Here is a 19,955-nt window from a genome sequence, read left to right as displayed (position 1 = left end):
TTGATTAGATGAACACCTCTTTGAGATTCAGTTTTCCGCATCATTCTATAGGGGAGGTAGTTGGGTTGGCATCTCCTGAGGGAATTCAGAATTCCAATCTTCCATAGCTTTGGGCCCCGTACTCCCAGGGACTTTTTGGTGCTGCATTTTCATTTTTGATGGTGGATAGTCTGGAATGTGGGCCAGCCGCATGCCCTAGTCCCACGGTATTCAAGGGCCAGGTTCTGCCGTGTGGATCTGCCATCTGGATTGCAGAATTTACAAGTGGTCCACTTTGTCTTTGATGGGCCAATCTAGGTATTGCGTGTTTGCTCTCTCAACAAGCTAAGGCAAATTGTGCAATTCTCAAATGCTGCACACGCTTTAGAAGAGCCTCAAATTAAATACACAATCCCTCAATGCATCTGTTGGCCCCTTGCCTTGATTTGTTCGTCGGTGGAATTGATGACCATTTCAGAGATCCAACGAAGGTGGTTAATGGCTCAAGGCACACTCTTGAATCATGCCGCCTCTTGCTTTGAAACCACGTGGTTCAATCAAGAGGGCACAGCGAGGACGCTCTTCACTGCAATCCTGAGCTTTTCATAGCATACATTCTTGCATGACTTTGGCGCAATTGCTGCTAAAATGATATTTCTATGCCACTATATATTCCTTTCCTGGCCACTCAATGTTGAAAGCGACGCATCATTCCCTGGCATATCTGCTAGGTGTTCTTTCGCACCAGAGGATCTGTATGTGTGCATCATTCCCTGGCATATCTGCTAGGCGTTCTTTCTCACCAGAGGATCTGTATGTGTGCATCATTCCCTGGCATATCTGCTAGGTGTTCTTTTTGTGGGGGGACAGGTCTCCGCCAAATCAGTCCACCCCCTGAGTACGGATCCCCAAGAGGGATGGGGCAGAGGGCTGCATCGCCCCTCTCATTGGCCACTCCATGTTTAGAACCCCACGCCCTGCTCAGACTGTCAGCTGCGGGGAGAGCTCCCATGGCTAGAATCAGCCAAGGCCTGGCACAGCCAGAAGGTGGTCCCAGTTTGAGTTTCAAGTGGGCTGTGGCGGTGCTGAGGCCAGCAGTAATAAAGCGGGCATGTTAATCACTGTGCACAGACCGTGTGTGTGTGTGTGTGTTATTGTGTAGAACACATGGCGCCTTGTCTCGGCCACCATCTTAGCTCCACTCACTGCCACCTCTTCTTTCTCCTTCTTTTTGGCTTCTCAGCGCCCCCCAATGGTACCCGTCTGCTCTTTCCTCTGCTGTCTACTCAGCTGCTTCTCCCAGGCCTCTGTGCTCTTAGACTCTCTCCTCGTGGCCTCACTCTACTCTCTCTTTACCTCCGTCCTCTTCCTGTGCATGGAAGCCCTGCTTGCCCTCCCTTGCACTGCGCTTGTTCAGGCTCTTTCCTGGTTTCACTCCCTCTCCCCCCAGCCCGTTTCCCTCCTCCTCCTGGCACTCTCCTTCCTCACTCTGGGTATTTACCTCTCTGCCTGCCTGCCTCCCTCCCTCCCCCCCAACCCTCCTCCGCCTCCCCTCCCAGCCTCCCTCCCATTGGCCGGCCGCGAGGAGGGAGCTGTCAGCCCATGTGGCGTGTCTGCAGAGGATGCTCTTCATTTAAATAGAGCCGCAGCCGGAGCCCGGAGCCGAGGGAGTCAGGACTGCGGAACTGGGCCGAGCCGAACCGAACCGGGCCGATTCAAGGTATGACGAGGCACGGGGCCAGCGGGGGTTCAGATGCCGAGGGGGTGGGGGTACAGAGTGTGTAATCGGAAAAATGAGGAGGGGTGGCGAATCAAAATGAGGTGCACCCAACCGAACTGGGTCCACCCGCACCACTTACGGCGGGGCACAAGGTGGGGAGGGGCAGTGTAAGACGCAACAGGCCGGAGACAGCGGGCGGGGGCAGTGGGTGCTGATAATAGCTTCTTATCATGAGATTAGGCCCTATCTTCAGACGGTTATATTATCGGCAATTAGTGCTGTTGGGCTTCTGCAGGTGGTGGGTGGGGGGAATACAGTGGGTAGCGGGCAATACTAACGGCATGTGTGAGGATGGGGGGGCAGACGTCGCCAAGGCTCTAGTCCTTTTTGCCATCAAATTGCCCCATTTGGCCACTGGGATACAAATAAAAGATCTTAAAAAGGCCGGTACCTTCTAAACGATATGCGGTAAATAGATTGAGGGAGGGGGGCACTAAAATGGACCGTGGAAGTAACCAGCGGTGTTTCTTGACGGTGGGTGCACTTTTTTTATAAGCTCGTAGCATCGGTGCACATTGTGTAGTCGGTGGTGGAGGGGGGTGCGGGGGGGCACTGGGCAGATGCATCATCCTTCTTCAAGATGGGTGAAGATGTGAGGTGGGGAGAGGCCACCCCTCCAGGCCTGGCTACGCTGCACGTTCTCCATCGAAGGCCTCAGACTCTCAAGGTTGACTCTTGGGAAGCGATGGGAGACTGTTTAATGTCCTGTCATGGTGGACAGGCTGCCCGTCTTGTATCATTATGTGTTGGTGGGGGTCCTTGGGCTCTGAAGTGATGAAGCCCGGCTCCGGTGAGGGGGACGCGACTCTACCCCCCACCTCCCCCTCATCTGCTTCCCGGGGTTGCTGCATTGAAGCTACTTTGCTGCATTTTTCACCTCCAGCCATTTTGATTAGAGCCGAGAGGCAGCGAGGCCTGGAGCTACCCGTACCCACCGCCCTCCACTCAGCCTTCTCGGAACCCCCACCAGCTCTCCTCATCACCCCTCCTTTACCAGAGCAGCCAGACGCTTGCTGCATCCCACCTGACCCACTTCCCTGGTACCTACCCGGACCATAAAGGCAGATCTTTGCCCGTGTCACTCTCTTCATCCCAGTAGCTTGGTGAACTCCCCTTACCCAGTTTCTGACTGCGTGTAGGGCAGGGCCTGAATACAGTACGGCCCTTTACATTACAATGACGTATTCATGTTTGTTGGCATGGAGATGCCAGCTGCACAGGATATGTAGAGCCTTCTATCAAGTTACACTTGTTTGCGTAACCATGCGTTATGTTTCCCTGTACTGAGCTCACCCAGGATGGAAGCCCCCTTGCGCACATGTTCTGCTGCTTATTCCTAGACACCCCCAGCCCCCAAGCACAGACCATGAGCCAGAACTTGTGTCGGTTTTCAAACCTTAGAAGTAACACAACGTCTAGTCTGCAGAGACTACAGGCTACACACGAGTCAGAGGCGTAGCCAGGATTATCTAAGAAGTGGGGCCTGAAGCTAATGTAGTTGGTCCCACCGCAGTTACATTGGCATCTATAGATGCCCACACAGTGCTACCGAGTGGGCATTTACAGATTTTGGGTGGGCCTTGCCTGCTCAGGCCCTACCCCGACTACGCCTCTTACATAAAGAGAAAGTTTTGAAGTGTGCCTGTAATATTTTCAAATATGTTCTAGTTTGGCAACAGCGTAGGCCGATTCTGACTGCACTTTTTGAAACTCCCTAGCATTCAGTTTGTACACAACTTCAAGACGGAGAATGAATTGACCGCCAAGGTCGAATTATTGTGCTACTTAAGTAGGAGTATTAGTGGTTTTTAAACTATATGTGTTAAATGTTGATTTAAGCCACTTTGGTAACTGGGGATCTATTCTTTCGCCTTTTCATTCTCTTCATATTTTCCTTCACATACTTGTTCTTTTTCTGAGGAAATGATTGCAAGAAATAAGTCAAGTGTGCACTACAATGGCCGTTCTGTTTTCATAAGAGAAAAAGAAAATAACACATTTCCGGCCAGGATCCACAAATGAATATATATGCTGGTCTGAGTTTGCTTGATCCAAAAATAGCAGATTCATACATTGGTCTGAGTGAATGTATATGTCATGAGCGTAAACACTCGTACTACAGGTAGAATCTTTTGTACTCTGCTGTTCCCGGTGTTTCAGGTGAGGCTCCTTGAAGCCGATCGGCTTATAAGAGCTTCAACGGGTAACGCTGTGGCTGGGGCTGTAATGAGGATGGCACTGGATGTTTACCCGGCGGAGAAGGCATGGCACCACTTTATGCAAATCCAGGTTTTGGAAATGGTCGGTTTATGGGGGAGGGCGGATCGGAATGGTAGGGAGGCCGTCTGTTGTATTTTCCTTGCATCATGTGCTGGGGACTGTCTCACTCAGATCCAGTTGGGATTAAACAGAAAGTGGGGAGGATTACTTTCCCCGTAGGCCAATGAGGTGGTGGTCCAATGCCCTTTGAAAACATTTGGAGACTGTATAGTGGGTCCACTGGAAGGTTTATCTATTAATTAATTATTTCGGTTTAAAGTAAACCCTTTTCAATTTCATACATGCAGGATCATTGAAAACATTTGTTAAAATTCATATACATTCAGCTTTCTATAAACAATAGGATAAGATTAATTTAATTTCATCATGTATCTCTACTAAAATAAGTTACTTAATTACAATACACCACACATTTTTAAAAATTGAACTATCACTAGTGAAAAACAAACCTGCCACCCAACATGTATAACCAAAGGTTTTCTCCATCAACAGCTGCCAAATTGTGGACAAATTTGCCAAAATTACGTTGCATTAGATATTAATTCTCAGTGATGGGCATATTTTTACTAAATCTACAGAATGCCAGGCTTCTGGGCAATCCACTTCCTAGACTGGCAGTTTCATAGAGTTGATCACCTTCATAAGGTTGGTTTATTGGTGTTTTATTCGGAAGAGCTTAGAAACAGTGTGTGCGGGTCTGGATCAGTAGAGATAGCCTGAAGGATGTGCTCTCCTCACAGTGACCTTGTGATGTGCTTGGAAGTCTAGATTTGTTGGCCTCCCTCCGTCTGCAGTGGTGATGGGTGACTGAAGAGGAAAAGTGTTTTTAGACGGTAGCGAGACGTAGGCGGTTGATGTAGGCGGCCGGAGGAAGGGTGTTCTGAGGAGGTGACATGGCCTTCAGAGGACACGTGCAGTCTTTGATCCATATCGTGTAGTCATTTCTCCACATCATATCCCTGTACCTGGGATGTTTTGACCTTAAGCAAGTCGAATGATATGAAGGGTTCTATGTCATATCACCCCTGGAATAATAAAGCTAAAAATGAACCAGTAGAAGGGGATGCAGCAAAAATAACTAATTTTATAGCGAAAGTACTATAAAGCGTACAACTAGACATTTTAGATAAAGAAATAAAAAAAGGACAAACTTTATTATTTTACTTGTTTTTTCTAACAAAAAGTCAATTGTGTGCAAACCTATGTGTTTGTTTTAAAAATCTGTTTTTTGGCTTCTTATTGGATCAGTTCCACCAGTGGAAACACCCTGTACAGCCACAAGTTTACACTCCGCACCCCTGGATTCACTTGGCTATATTCCTCACAGTGAGCTTATCATTAGAAAATAGAGGGGTCGACGTTCCTCCAAGCCCCCTTTTAACCTGCTCCTCCTTGCTCGCTTACTCTAAAACATACTGCACCTGGACAGAATCAGGCACATAGAAGCACGTGTTTGATATTTCACCGTTGTTGTTTGTAAGTTAAAGTTGCAAAAAACGTTCTCCGCTATCTCAGCCTACACGCCTTCCTAAGGAAGCAATTCAAGAGCTGTTGTTTCGTGAAAAGGTGAACGGCAGATGGTAAACCAGGTAAGTAATCCTGAAAAGTTGAGCCTATCTGAAAGGAAAACCAGTAAAACTGAATACGTATGTATTCCCGGATCTATGTGATCAATGAGACCACACATAATTGCGACGGCTGAAAATGCTGACTTTTTTTTAAATTAAAGCCACTTTGCACCACATAGAGACCCCCGCACCCCCCCATATTACTATAATATCCCATACCCCCCACATATATATGTGGTGTACGGGGGGTATTAAAAAAAAAAGAAAGTCAGCATTTTCGGCCGTCGCAATTGTCAGGTCGTCATTTTTGTACGATTCCTGTATTCCCCATCTTGAGCGATAGAATGGTGCTGATATCTAAAGCTTCAAACACAATATAACATTAATCAGGATGTTGGGTCAATTCTAAGCATGTATCTATTTATTGCTGAACGTTCTTCGATGGTTCATGTGTTGCGACTGTAAGTCGAAAGTTAGCACATCGTAGCTGCGTGTTTTGCCATTGTTACAATATTGCCGGAACATATTTTCTAGAACCCCCCTTTTTGAGAGAAGAAATGTCGCTGAAATGAATGTCCTGAAATAATTTCATATCTAGTTTGTCACAAAATGTGATCGACACCGAATATTCTGTGTACATAGCAAACATTATGCACTCATTCTCGTATGATGCCTGTAAACCATAAATCAACATCAAACACAATTGTAGAGAGAGAATACACAAAGAATGACACAGTAGAAGTAGGCAAAAGTCAGTTATGGTCCACAACTATTAGAACATAGGTCTCAAGGAAAGTTAGTAGAAAGAACGCAAATTGGTGGCGTAATTTTAAGGTGGACATTAGAAGAACATTACTACAAGATATCCTAAAGTAATGACAGCAACATTTCCTTATGATCAAACATCAATAACTAAATGTATGTACCGATGAAAAAGCTTTCATTCTGTCTGTATTGGTATTTAGGCCAAGTTCAGTGGCTCGCAATGTTTGGGTGAGCCTTGCTCCTTTTAAATTTGAGACCGATATAGTTGTATTGCATGTTAGGCAGTTAATGAAATGTCATTCTGAGATGTTTGTGTTTTCCATAGCTGGTGTTTTTGGTGTTATCCAGGCCAGTTTGCAGACCTGGTACTTGCTGCATTTTTCAAATTGGTTAACGTCTGACAAACCAAGATCTTCTAGGTAGTGGATTTATTAAAATTATGAGTACACAGCATATTTCTCAGATTAGGTGCTTTTTTAGAAGTGGCACGTGGCGTTTGTCCTAATTGTCTGCAAGATGTTTGTCAATATCAATATTTTGCAGTTGTTCTGTAAAATCAGGTATATAAGGTGGCTCTATTGACTATATGTAGGAAAGAAATCATATAGGTCTATATAGATCATATCCAGATGTTGTTTCTGGATGTATTATTCATCCTGTTAAGACTTTAACATGTTATCGTTGTAATCTCTTTATTGGAATCTCTTCCTGTTTTTGGTCACTGACCGAATATTCTACATGCTAGTTCACCACAGGGGATGTTTGTTTCACATGTTTTGGATGAGCTCTATAAATGTAAAACTGAGTTTAGTTTCAATGTATTTTTGTGTGGAATTCAGTATCCCCAGTGTATATGCGTAGTTCCAAAGAATGTGTCATGTTTGACCTCTTTGGTCAATTGTAAATCATCAGTTTGTTCTAATTTCTTTTCCAGATGAGTAACACGCCATTGATACATCTGTCCTAGTAGATTATTGGGTTACCAGTGTTGGGTAGTTTGTAGTGATAAACAAGATGTTTTTTGTCCCATTAATACATTAGAATGTACCTGCACAGAGCCTACCCCCAGCCCATTGCCATTCCTTGCAGTTGTCAGAATAACTTTGGTTGAAAAGAAAACTATTATTGGTCAGAGTCAAATTAATCATGCCTAGGAGCATATTGATATGCACCTGAAAACCGACAAACCTGGTCTCCACAAAACCTGGGATGGATGCAAGCCTGTATGTTTTTGTATTCTAGTATAAAGAGATAAATCATTATTCAATATTGTGGTGACCAATGAAGCGGTTGCAGTTTGGGTAAACATCTTCAGTACGTTCCATGGACAAGGTCATTGTTTAATGAAGGGTTCGAAATAATTCTCAATTTATTCTGAGATCTTTTCTGTTAACAAATTTATACCACTCGTTATAGTTCTGCAAGGTGAATGGGGATGAATTTTCAGTGGTAAGCGTAAGGCTGCCTTTACAGGATGTGTAGTAACCCTGCCCTTTCCCATTCCTCCGGTTGAGAATGTAGTACTGCCCGTAAGGTAGGTCGGAGGTCAACAGAGTGTCTTTCATTGCTGGTGGTGTCAATAAGCTGTCCTACACCTCTTTGACAGTCTTGGCTGTGTATTAAGACAATGTTGTTCCCTAGCCTGCTTACATAATAGCGAGATTGTCATCCGTCTAGTCTGAAGTCTAAGGGGAGCTTTTCTTTCTGGGAGCTTTTCTTTATAAGAAAGTCAAATAGTGCTACTTAGGAGAATATATTTCTTCCAATATTTTGGAAGCTGCTTGATGTGTGTCGGTAATTGTCGCTTGCTGGTAGATGTCAATGACATTGTTGCATGGTAGATCATGTAGGTTGGGTCTTAAGTCACTTCCTGGACAGGCTTCAGTATCTATGTATAGAGCTTGTATGATAATGTTGGTGGTGTCATGAGAACCATCTTCATTTAGGGAAAGCAACAGTACAGTGTTTTTGATATATTTAGTAGTCTATTCTGAAATATGACCAATATTTATTGGTTTCGTTTTTGGGGGTGATTTTCCCAAAAGAGTTTTATTAGTTGTAATTTACATGTACATGTAAACAGGTCAACTCAAGTTCTGTAAAATTGCATTCTGTTGTTGGACCACATATGTTCTTTTTTGCCTTGAAAGGACCCCTTAGAAGCAAAGAGTCCATGGTAGACATATATTTTAAATGTTTTAATATATTTGCAAGAGGTATGATTAAAACCCTCACAAATGTGTATGTTTCATAAACAACCCAAACGATGTGCCATGTAAACGATATGCCATGGTTAAAATGACCTAAATGATGTTGTTTAACATTTGATCGACTCATTTTGATTAAGTTGAATACATACCTATGTATGTTAGGTTTTAGGGGTTATGGGGAGGGGGCATAGGGCGTTGAGCTGAGGTAATGGGTCCCACATAACCTAAAAAAGGGAGGTCAAGCAAGGTCCATCAAAATGAGTGGCCGAATATACAACAAACAAATGATGGTTGTTTTAACCACGTAGAATCCACGTAAAGGTCCAAATATATGTTGTGCCTGAGGTAACATTATAATTCTCACAAAGGTGCCTGATATATGCACAGCAACAAAGGCACTGTACATTGGCTTATATTGTGCTGTTGGTTGGCTTACGCTGCGTCACATGCCGAAGGGAAAGGCACCGCTCCCTGAGCCCGCCCTGGCTAATACCCTCAAATGACGTCTTGGATACTGCCAAGAGGTTGCAAATACTTGCATGCACTGCCAAAACTGTCAGCATTGCAGAGAATTATGCACAAGGTACATTTTGGGATTCTTCGGATTAAATACACTTCCTATACACCATGAGAGCGAGGCCAGAGCCTCATTTAGGATGCTTGTATATCAGCCAGCGTCCATTAATTATGGAGCCTATGTTTGGCAAATGCACTGAATTTTAATATCTGTAAATTCAAAGTGAATTTTAATGATGCATTTTTTCAATATCCAGGCGCCGTAAGACCACATGGGAGCAGTATAAAAATGTAATAACATAACATGGCTTCGAAGTCTGGGAAAATGGAAACTCAGGTCACAAAATGTAATTTCTCTCCAAGGGGGAACATTCCAAGATTTAGCAGAATATTCTACATCCCAAGAAACCAACAGTGCAAAGCATTCAATTCATAGGGCCTCATTACGACTCAGGCGGTAAGGGTTTTACGGCGGCGTTAACAGCGCCGACCCTTACCGCCTGAGTACGAGGTCCCTTAGCGCCATAGCAGGTGTTAAAATCCATGGCGCTAAGGGACCATGGAGTTAATTACGCCACCGTAATTTACGGTGGCGTAATTAACGCCTTCCCCACTCCCATTATGCCCTATGGGGCAAAAATGGGAATGGGGAAGGGTAAATGGGGATTGGGGACTTACCGCCCCGCCAAGGTCGGAATGGGGCGGTAAGTCCGCCAACCACCATGGCGTAAACGTAGTTTACGCCATGGTGGTAAAGTCACGGCCCAGGCGGTAACTTACCGCCTGGGTCGTAATGAGGCCCATAGTCCTTGTAAAGAGATGCTTCAACTCTAGTGGTCGAAAAGGCTCATGCGGGAAATCATCAGTTGTCACAAATTCAGTTTTATGAAATGTTGGCAAAGTATTCAGTAATAAAGCAGCTATTTTGTCTATAGTGAATGCATACCATATTCAAGCCCACCATTCTGATATAGGGCTCAGGGATTTCAAATTCCTACAATAGTTAATTGTGCTGCCACTAAACAGCCCATGACTAATTTAGAGAGGACACTTGTAGGTCTCTTCCTGATCAACATCTCCGAAGAGAACAATTAACTGATCATGTGGGGAGGTTAATTCATTTCAGAAATCTTCTAAATCTGTGAAAGTACCTCTTTCCAGATATGGTGCGATGTATGCATCAACCTGTGTGTTAACGTGCCCTATCCAGAAGTCATATACAACAAAATGGCACTTGGGTATGGGGTTTATAGGCATTCCATCGAAAGCCAAAGCATCTAATGCCATACCATCTAAAAAAAAAGCATCTAAAAAAAAAGAAAGCATCTTATGCATTTCCTTTACATTTTTTTTCTAATTTTTTTAATGGGGAGGACCCCCCTAAACCCCATTTTTTAACCTTTATAACCACATTTCTATTAAACTAAACCCTTTACCATCTAAAAATAATGCATTAGATGCTTTGTTTTAGATGCTTCTTTTTAGATGGTTTGGCTGTCGATGCTTTGGTTGTCAATGCAATGACCGCATATCGAGTAAATGGTACATTTTGTGCAACCTATCTAGTGTAAATTACCATCAAGTAATATCAATGGGCATTTTCCTAAGCTAGGGTACAAGGTGGTAATCCAGATATTGTCCCCTGAAGAGTCATGTATTTGTGTCTGAAGATCATTCTCACATTGGGAGGGACTCATAGAAGTGCTTGCAAGGTCCACTTTTTGTGTTCTCAGAGCTTATAGAAAAAGACAAATTACTTGCTCCAAATTTGAGAACCCTCCAGGTGTTCTCACATCTACTCCCTCAGGATCCTCTGTGAGGGTGGCCAGGGACCAGGGAAAGGCCATCGCTTTTGGAACCTGTCCCTAGGTGTGGACACGCGAGGGAGGATCACCTGGATATAGGGTATTCTCGGATTGGAAGTGGGTCGCCCTTAGGTGAGACACAGTATTCAAAGTCCTCCTTTCCCGTTGGAAACCCTATCCCAGAAGTGGTTATGAGATATTGCTCACCTTGTTTATAGATCACTGAGAGGAAGAGAAAAGGTGGAGATGAAATACCTTTCGATAAAATACGGTATTCCCTTATCTTTGTGATGATCAGCCTTCCCCTTTCCCGACCTGTATGGGTTATTCTAGGAGTGTTCCCTTCCATTTCCCTGCTGGAATAGATTAAAGTACTGAGATGAAGAAGCAACTGAGAGTAGTAAAGATGACCTCCTCTCACCACTTTGATACTGGGGCAAAGAAGATACATATGGTCAAGCATGTACTACTAATGAGAGTCCGACAAACATAATTGATGGGACACACCTGCAGTCTATTATTGGACCACAGGTGTATAAAAGGTGGAACTATGAAGCTGCAAGAAGAGTGTTGGAAGGGCAGAGCAGGAGAAGCCAAGACGTCGGAATGCCTGCTGAATCCTTAGGGAGCCTACCAGAGGAGTAATACAGGTCGGAGAATATCCTGGAGGAAAGGCGAACAGACCGGAGCTGTAGGCCACGCCGGCGAGGCTCAGCACGATCGCTGAAGAGTGCTGCGAGGAGCGCCCCGTAAGCAGGCTTTTCCCCAGAAGGGGAGAAGCTGTGTGGAGGAGTGGAAATGTCCGGGAAAGTGTCAGGGACACTTTTTTACGCACCGGGGAGCTCCGGAAACCTGTGAAAAAAGTTACAGGGTATGGAATCAAATGAACTTACAACATATGAATAACAAAATGAATGAAATGAGGGTAACCTATTTCTACTGAATATTACACTGAATTAAAAACAAGTTACTTCTATTGAATACCAAACTGAATGAAACAAGTGAAAGTAACCTATTGAACTGAATGAAACAAACCAAGTTACTTTTTTTGAATACTGAACTAAATGAAATAAGCAAAAGCAACGCTTATTGAATACTGCATTGAATGAAACGAGTAAGGTGACATTCATTTCAGTACAGACTTGCAAAACAAGCAAATGTATATGTAATTAAGTGAAAATGACCTTTACAAGTGAACTACTTACGTACATGGAAGGAAAGACTTAGAATAAAGCAGAATTTATGTTAAGAAACAACATATGTGGTAAAGTTGTGAATCTGCGTTTTAAGAAACCTGTTGGGCTACATATTGAACTCTGAACGAAACCTGGGAGTTCCTGGATGTTTGACCTGTAATGGCTGAACTGTGTGGTCTAAAACTGCGCCAAGACCAGAGAACATCTCCATGCCAACAAGGAAGGTTACTTTGATGTAACCAGGATTACCATTAATGATGAACATCAGACTTGGGGAAGGGAACCCTGAGTTATAAAGAATTCGGAAAGTCCAGTTGAAAGACAAAGCTGCAAGATATTTGTTTTGTTGTTGTCATTGAGCTTGGGGGAGAGAACCCTACGCATGGGTGGCCTGGAACTGTGTTGAACTTGGGAAAGGGGCACCCCGACCGTCACAAAGGTATAAAAACTGTATTTCCTTGAATATTGCAAGGAAGATAAACTGATCCCTGTGGTGCAATTATGGACATTTGGGAAAGGAAGCTGAAGAGTAAGCCAGAGCCGGATACAGCTCAGAACTTTGTTTGGAAAACTGTTTGAGTTATGGTTGATGTTCCTACTCATTGTTTTGTTTTTGTTGCGAGGGCAAGTATAGGATTTGGACACAGACAGACTTTTAAGTTGAACACATTGACACAGACTTTCAATTTCTTTAGGTAGGGAAATCCCACCTTATTATAGGGCAAGTTAGGCCTTACTCCATCATGACACTTTCTTAATGAAAATACTATTGTTCAGCTTTCAATCTGTTGTCTGTGTCACCTTCCATGATGCCAACCTCTTTCTAACCTAATTCTTCAAACATACTTGTAGCCCAACCACCCCATTTATTTTTCTCCACAAGCTGACCTATTCATGCCTAAACCGGCAGTATTATCAAAACCCATCAGTTTTGGTGACTACAAATGCAAGTTTGCAAGCCTCAAAATCTAAAGGGGAACCTTCAGAAAACAACCGTCCCATCCTTGTGTAGCCTCCATCACTCGAGGTTGAGGATTGCAGAGGTTGTCAACCAGGCAAAACGTCTGGATTGTTAAGAAACGGGATCATCGGGGAAGCAAAGGAAGAGAGTCCAAAAGTCTTTTTCACTTGGAACCAGTACAGAAATGAGTGGTTTCAAGTATTAGGATGGAACTCATAGCAGTTTACTCAGCGGGAGAGTTGCCCAAGTTTAAGACCACTCCTAATTTAGCATGATTTCAGCCAATGAAATGTGGAGCTGAATTAAGCAGCATATGGGTGTTGCACAGGGCCAGGAAAGGCCAGCCTACCTCCCATCAATGCAGCTATCAACGTGGTCTTAGCATCTTTGGGAGTTTGTTGATTCAAATACATTCGGAAATGCTTTGTTTTAATTTTCCTAAGTCTTCTCCAGTAAATCTAAGAAAAATGACTTGAAGAACATATGAGTGTGTTGGAAGGTGTCATTCCGACTGTAATCATCCTCCCAGGCCATCACATGCCATGCATCCCCATCTCTCCAAATCCTGCAGCAAAGACAAATAAAATGAGGGACATTATGGTGATAAAGCAATTCATATGGTAACGTTACCTCCCCAAATATCTAGGTTTTAAAAGAAAACGTTTATTTGAATTCATGTGCATGTTTTAAAATCAAACCTTACACACATCAACACAATTACAAAGTTTCAAGAATCATAAATGGCAGTTAATTTTACATTAACACATCCATCATCCTATGTCCTTTTCTTAAATATCAAAATACCATAAGACCAGTTCATGGATGCCAAAATAAAATCAATAACATTTTTATAAATTACACACAAATAGAATTAATTACCTACTTCTCTTGTATAATGCATATGACATGTACACACAGGGATGGAGCAGATTTCTTTTGGAATTATTGCCAAGTTCCAATTTATAAAATAATCTCTTTTAAAGAGTGCACTAAAGCAATTATCAGAGAGGCCTGCTTCCTATTCATTAGTCTTGTCTAAAGATAAGGGGCAATAACAGGGGAGACTGAATATCCAAACTTACCTAAAAACAAGAGTCTCCTCTCCAATAAAACAGGACATTCCAACACCAGGTGGTAGAGAGACACTATGCAGTCCATTTTGCACAATCTACAAGTGTGCTGGTCTCTTGAAAGACCACTTACCTCTAACGTATGGAGGCAATACAGCCTACATTTTATATACCATACATGAACATTACCGGGGCGGGGGGGGAAGGGGGGGAGGAATCTCATCGCATATGGCCTCATATCATTCGAGGCTGGATACCAGAACGTCCTATCCTTGTACAGTTTTAGTCTGGTTAGATCATTTCCATCTTCTATCTTATGCCCGACTCTCATTCTGGCCTTAATTGAAAATTACGAGAAGCCAATTGGGAAGCTTGCTTCAACAAAAAGACTTCACAAGCTCTAGTGAAATTAATTAAAACATCATTAGATTCCACCTCCCCCAGTTAGGCAAATAGAAAGGCCCCAGCCCCTCCATTTGTTGTTATAATACCGCCTTAGTTTATTTTGTTTACAAATCTGCCACCAGAACTGAAGGACGAATTCCACTCTTATGATACTAACCGGCATTGATGTTGGAAAACCCAAAACAGCCCTCTGTATCTTTCCCTCCAGTGCATTGGATAATTTTCTTTTTCCAAAGGGTCCGAGCTCCAACCCACTTAGCACTGCAGGTGTCACCTTAGCCCGATACAATTCTGTCGAAGGGCACATCGAGAAAGCACACTTCTTGGACCTGACTACCTTCATAAGGGAAATAGAGGCCGCCACCTGGGCCCCTATTTTCTCCTTTATCCTTTGCATATAATTCTTGTTAGCAAATATATACCCTAGGTATACAAATTGGTCCACTTCAACAATCCTATTCTCATTAAAAGTTCATGCAAATGTTTTTGATGTCTTGTTACTGTGAACAGACATAATTCTCACACAAATAATCAGCAACCCCATCAAGGTGACTTTGAAGACCAATGGGGGTTTGTTCCAGTAAGATCAGGTCATCTGTGTAGGCCATGCACCCAACCCTCGTGTCTCCCAACTCCGGTGGATATGTCTTCAAGCTCACTCCTGTTAGCTACAGGTCTGAAGGAGTCTAAGGCTGCAAAACACTCCTGCCTTAGACCTTTGCCAACCTGAATAGACCTAGAAATATCCCCCCTAGAGTTCAAACAGACTCTGACTTTATTACCTACATGGAACAAAAGGTGCATGGATCTATCCCCCAAGACTTCAACTTATTCCAGAGTCTTGACCTATCCACCCTGTCAAAGGCAGAGGATAGATCCAGGCTAGCTACATACAGAGAGAGTCCCGAACCCCTTCCTGCTCTATCCAGGCACGAGGAAAGGATCATCCTATTGACCACCGTCCCCGTGCCTTTCCGAAAGCCTGTTTGTAGGCCCTTCAGACTCTCTTTGGGCTCACCCCACCTAACCAGATCTTTAAGGACAAAACCGGCTAAGACTTTGGATGAAATGTCCATCAGGGAAATGGGTCTATAACTCTGGGAAGACTCCCAGTCCCCCTTTGTAAAGATGGGTACATTAAGGGCCTGATTCCATGACCTGGGAGTCATTAGGTCACTGGCGACCTGCACAAACAAGTTGAAAAGAATATCAGACCACAGTTCTATATTATCTTTTAAAAGCTGATTGGACACACCATCATGCTTAACTGCCCTCCGGCCCAAATGCCCTTGAGTTGGTAAGCTTAGTTCTAACCAGTACAACATCCTCTTGATCAAACTTAACTTTCCATGAACACCCAGCAGACCATGCCACATTTGGACTCTTAGACTCTTTCTTTGTGGAGAGGGACGAGAAGTGTTCAACCCATAAGGATTCAGATACACGGCATACCGGAGAGGTGATCTGGACATTTTCCTGATTATCCATCATGCATCAATTAAATTTAATATACGACTGTACCCTGTGGAATTTGAGCCAATGTTGGTCGTAGCTTCTATCTGTGTCTACAACCAAAAGACCCTGGGCTATAGACCCCTTCCAACACTCACTAGCAAAGCCTCTGGGAAGCATGGCAACGCAGCACCCTACTTCTTTTCTACAAAAGAAGCGAGGAGCCCATTTAGGTCTCTTGCAGTGTTGATCTTCGCGTTCTAAATAAGTTTCCTGTACACAAGTGATATTAACCTTGACGTCTCTAAATTTGTTTAAAACAGTCTAATCCTTAATTGCTGAGTGAGACTACTTTGATGAAGTCTTTGGGGAATATTATTAATCCTCCTGCATATGAAAATTGCACGGGGGATGCACTTTCTTTATTTCGAGTATTTTGAGAAACGTGCATGGCACCTTATTCTCGAAGGTGACCTGTCCATTTCAGGGGGCCTGGGTGGTTGATCAAAAGATGCGCTGGCCAGCCCCTTTGTGTACGTTTGTGTCGGGAGTGTGCTTCCAAAACGAATGTATTGCAGCACTGTTCACAGTGATGGGACTTTAGAGGGTCTGTTTTTGTGAAACATGTGAAAATCAAAAAAAGCAGTTCTATCCCACTTTGGAGAATAGGAATGGAAGTGGTTCACACCACTGCTGTTCCTCTTCAAAATAAATGTATGAGAGGGTCAGAGGTGACGTTGTCATGGGCATTCTCTCTGTGCCTTTTTCAAAGAGGCGCAGGAGAATTTCATAGTTTTCTGCACATTTTAAAGCGTATATTGTTGTAAGGATGCACTTTAAAAAAGCGCAGTAACGCGCCCTGAATTGTGCTAACGTGCAACAGAGTGAATGAGAAGATTTGAAATGCACAGATTCTAATGCCCTTTGAGAGTAGGTTGAATCTTTTTAGTGCACTTGATCGGTACGCTGGCACATCTCCTCACCTACACCCAAAATGTCTAGAGAATCTGCTCTGCAGTGTATATCCACATGTTGGTCCAGCTTCAAACCATATCCCCTGCCTAAACTGTGCCCTCCATCTCCGTGCCCGTTAGGCTGTTGGAGTAGTAATGTTAAGATTGACATAAGAATCTAACTTATTCCACCACCCTGCAATGACTTCCCTAATAGTAGCAAAACTCATACATGGGGTCTGCAATTCCAGGTTATCCCGTTGGTGTCCATTGTGGCTACGCAAGTGTAGCGTCACCCCTAAACACTCACGGCAGAAAAAATACAACCCACTAGGGAAAAAGGCCTAGCACACCTCTCGCAAGGAGAACAAGGTTTAAACTTACAAAAATAAAAATACGTGCCAACAAAGAACTCTGCTGCCACGAAGCACTCTGACAGAATTAGCATGAGCAATAGTTTATAAAGGTACTCGGCGTCAGAAGTGACGTACATCCCATGGGGATGCCAGACCATTGCCAGACCATTGATCCCAGATTCTCCTGTCCGCCTTCTTCCATGTGGGGTCCTTTATTGTACGTCATCAAGCGCAAAGCTCCTAATTGGCAATTACTAACACAATTCAGTGCATCGCCTACCTGTGGCTTAATGTGCACCTGGTACTGCACACATGGGCGCAGAGGATACTTTCAAGGTCACAATAATTCTAAACCCCTGCTCGATCTCAGAGGCACCAGCGCCTTTCCAAATCTTCCCACCCTGGTTTTAGTTTTGTTACTTTTCCCCCCTTGGCACCTCGCCACACACACAGGGATCCAGGATTTGGTGGACCCGCCTTTCTGCTGTGATCCTTCTGATAAATTGGTGATCTAACAGTTTTATGGTTGGTGGTCTGGGGCTGGCTGGTACACTGGAATGCTGGGGTCTTGGGACGGGGACATCTGGGCACTATAATTTAGGGTTTGGACTGGTGAAGGTCGGAGGCTAAAGCCCACCTTCTCGTGCGAAACATTTTCGCAGGGAGCTCTCAGCCTCCTTATGGCCTTGCAGGGAGCATTCCTTCTGGGGTATGAGACTACGAGAGGTTTATGAATCTTCACGGGTTCAGTCTTTTCCACTTGTGGCTAGGCTGCAACCCGATCCTGCACACACACACACTTACCTCTATGCTCTGGGCCTAGGCCTCCTGCTGGGTGCAGCGCGGCACTAGACCTCAATTTCAAAATGGCTGCTGTTTTCTAAGATGGAATTTGGCCCCAGTGCAATCTATATCCAAACGTATAATAGCCTGCCCATAATGCAGCTTCTATCGACACCGTCCCCCCCCCTACAACCTCCCCAGGTACCTATGACACACTCTTATGCCTCTGCCTCATCTGGAACCTTTTGGGGGCCCGGGCCGATCGTCCCCGCTCCGCATCAGTCCCCTCTTTTGTTAATCCCACATTAACAAACTGCCATGCGAGCCTTTCTCTGTCCTCCTTCTACATTTTCTCCCTCTCCAACCTTTCAGCTTCCTGTTCCGGCCATGTTCCCTTCTTGGGCACCCATGCTTTGCACACAGATCGTAAACTTTCTCCTGCATGTGCATACTGCTTGGGCCACATTTGAGGTATAATCACCCTCGTCTCCTGCTAGGCCAACCCAGTTTTCATCATAGTTCTCGGGTCTGGCATGGTCTCCAGGGGCTCTGGCAGATCCGTAAGAGGGGGGTAGATTAGGTTAGAGGGGAGAAAGGGACAATGCAAGATAGTTCTGCTGCTGTGTTGGTGCAAGCAGTTTGCAAGTACCTGGATACTGTGCAGGGGTCTGATTTTGAAGCAGCCTCTGTCGTGGGCATACAGTAGTGGTGGGCAAACTGCAGCTCCCAGATGTTCTAACCCACAACTGCCATGATCCCGCACCCATGAATGTACAGGATAGGGCACATTGTAGGTCAGGCTAAAACATCAAGACACCTGCAGGTCACCCACCATTGGCATAGATGCATGTGTGTCTATGTGGGAGCCTCATGTGCCTATGGTGCTCAAGTGCGTTGGCAGGGGCGATGGCTTACACGTTGGTTGACAATGTCTGTTGTTTGATGTTTGTAGGGAGGGATTTTAAATTGCTGTGCGCGTATGGCAATGAAGAGCTCGGAGATGGGTGGTTCCGAGTGCACACATCTTTACCTTTTTATTGCCGAAACAACACCTCATCTGTCGGCACTTCTTCTCTCGTCTCGCCAATCTGGTGGACCAGTCACTTGAATTGGAAACTGCTTGGACTTTACCTCACTCTTTTGACTCAATCTGAAACTTTAGTATTTTGGCGGCTTCCTCAGCTGCGGAACCCAGATTGTTCTCACCTTGGAAAGCAAAGGGAAGTCTAAAGGGGAAGCGCCATCTGTAAGGCAATGTTGCTGCTGTAGCTTGGGTGTCATCTGTGTCATACAGCACCTCTTCTGTATTGGGGTCTGAAATAGATCTTGAAAGAGGTGAAGAACACGGTTTCAAAAGGAGATGTTCTCATGTTTCCTTGCTTAGACATAAGTAGCTCTTTTTCACAAAAGAAGTGAGGGGAGGATAGCTTGTGACAACGTGCTGGTTTGGAAGCAAGACAACGCTGAGCAACACAGATTCGAATCCGGGATCCGTGCTTGAAACCAAGCACGATATAAATAACCTGCACTTGCACGATCTGAATGTACAAGGCCTAGTAGGATCGTTCCACCCTCCTCCCCTCCCCCTTGCCTTGTTACGTGTGTATAGGTGCATAATAAATGACCTAGCGCACCTGGGTAATATTTCTTTGTAAATTTGAAAATATGAGAAAAACCCTATGAAATCCATGAAGCTGGACCACTGTAGACTGTTTCCACCCGAAGAGATCTTTGGCTAGCGCCTGAAGATAAGAACGAAGTTCAGAATCTGTTACTTAGGACGAAATGCTGCAAATTTGTATATTATTACAGCGTGACTAATTCTCCCAATCTTCACTCTTATCTGTAACAATTGTTGGGATTCCACAGAAAGCAC

At 44.3% G+C, this 19,955-nt stretch overlaps 1 protein-coding gene across 1 annotated transcript in view; it reads left to right on the top strand.

The window, feature by feature from the left end:
• The first annotated feature begins 1,546 nt into the window (after positions 1-1,546).
• FASN (fatty acid synthase) overlaps positions 1,547-19,955 on the top strand; it is a 297,582-nt gene continuing 279,173 nt past the window's right edge. The window contains exon 1 of the mRNA XM_069655327.1: positions 1,547-1,699. The gene's annotated coding sequence lies outside the window, so the exon portion shown is untranslated. The remainder of the gene's footprint in view (positions 1,700-19,955) is intronic.

This window comes from Ambystoma mexicanum, chromosome 3q, assembly GCF_040938575.1.
Source record: "Ambystoma mexicanum isolate Mex_15411 chromosome 3q, UKY_AmexF1_1, whole genome shotgun sequence".
NCBI lineage: Eukaryota > Metazoa > Chordata > Amphibia > Caudata > Ambystomatidae > Ambystoma > Ambystoma mexicanum.
Note: the sequence above shows the minus strand (reverse complement) of the source record. Positions and strands in the feature narration are given on the sequence as shown.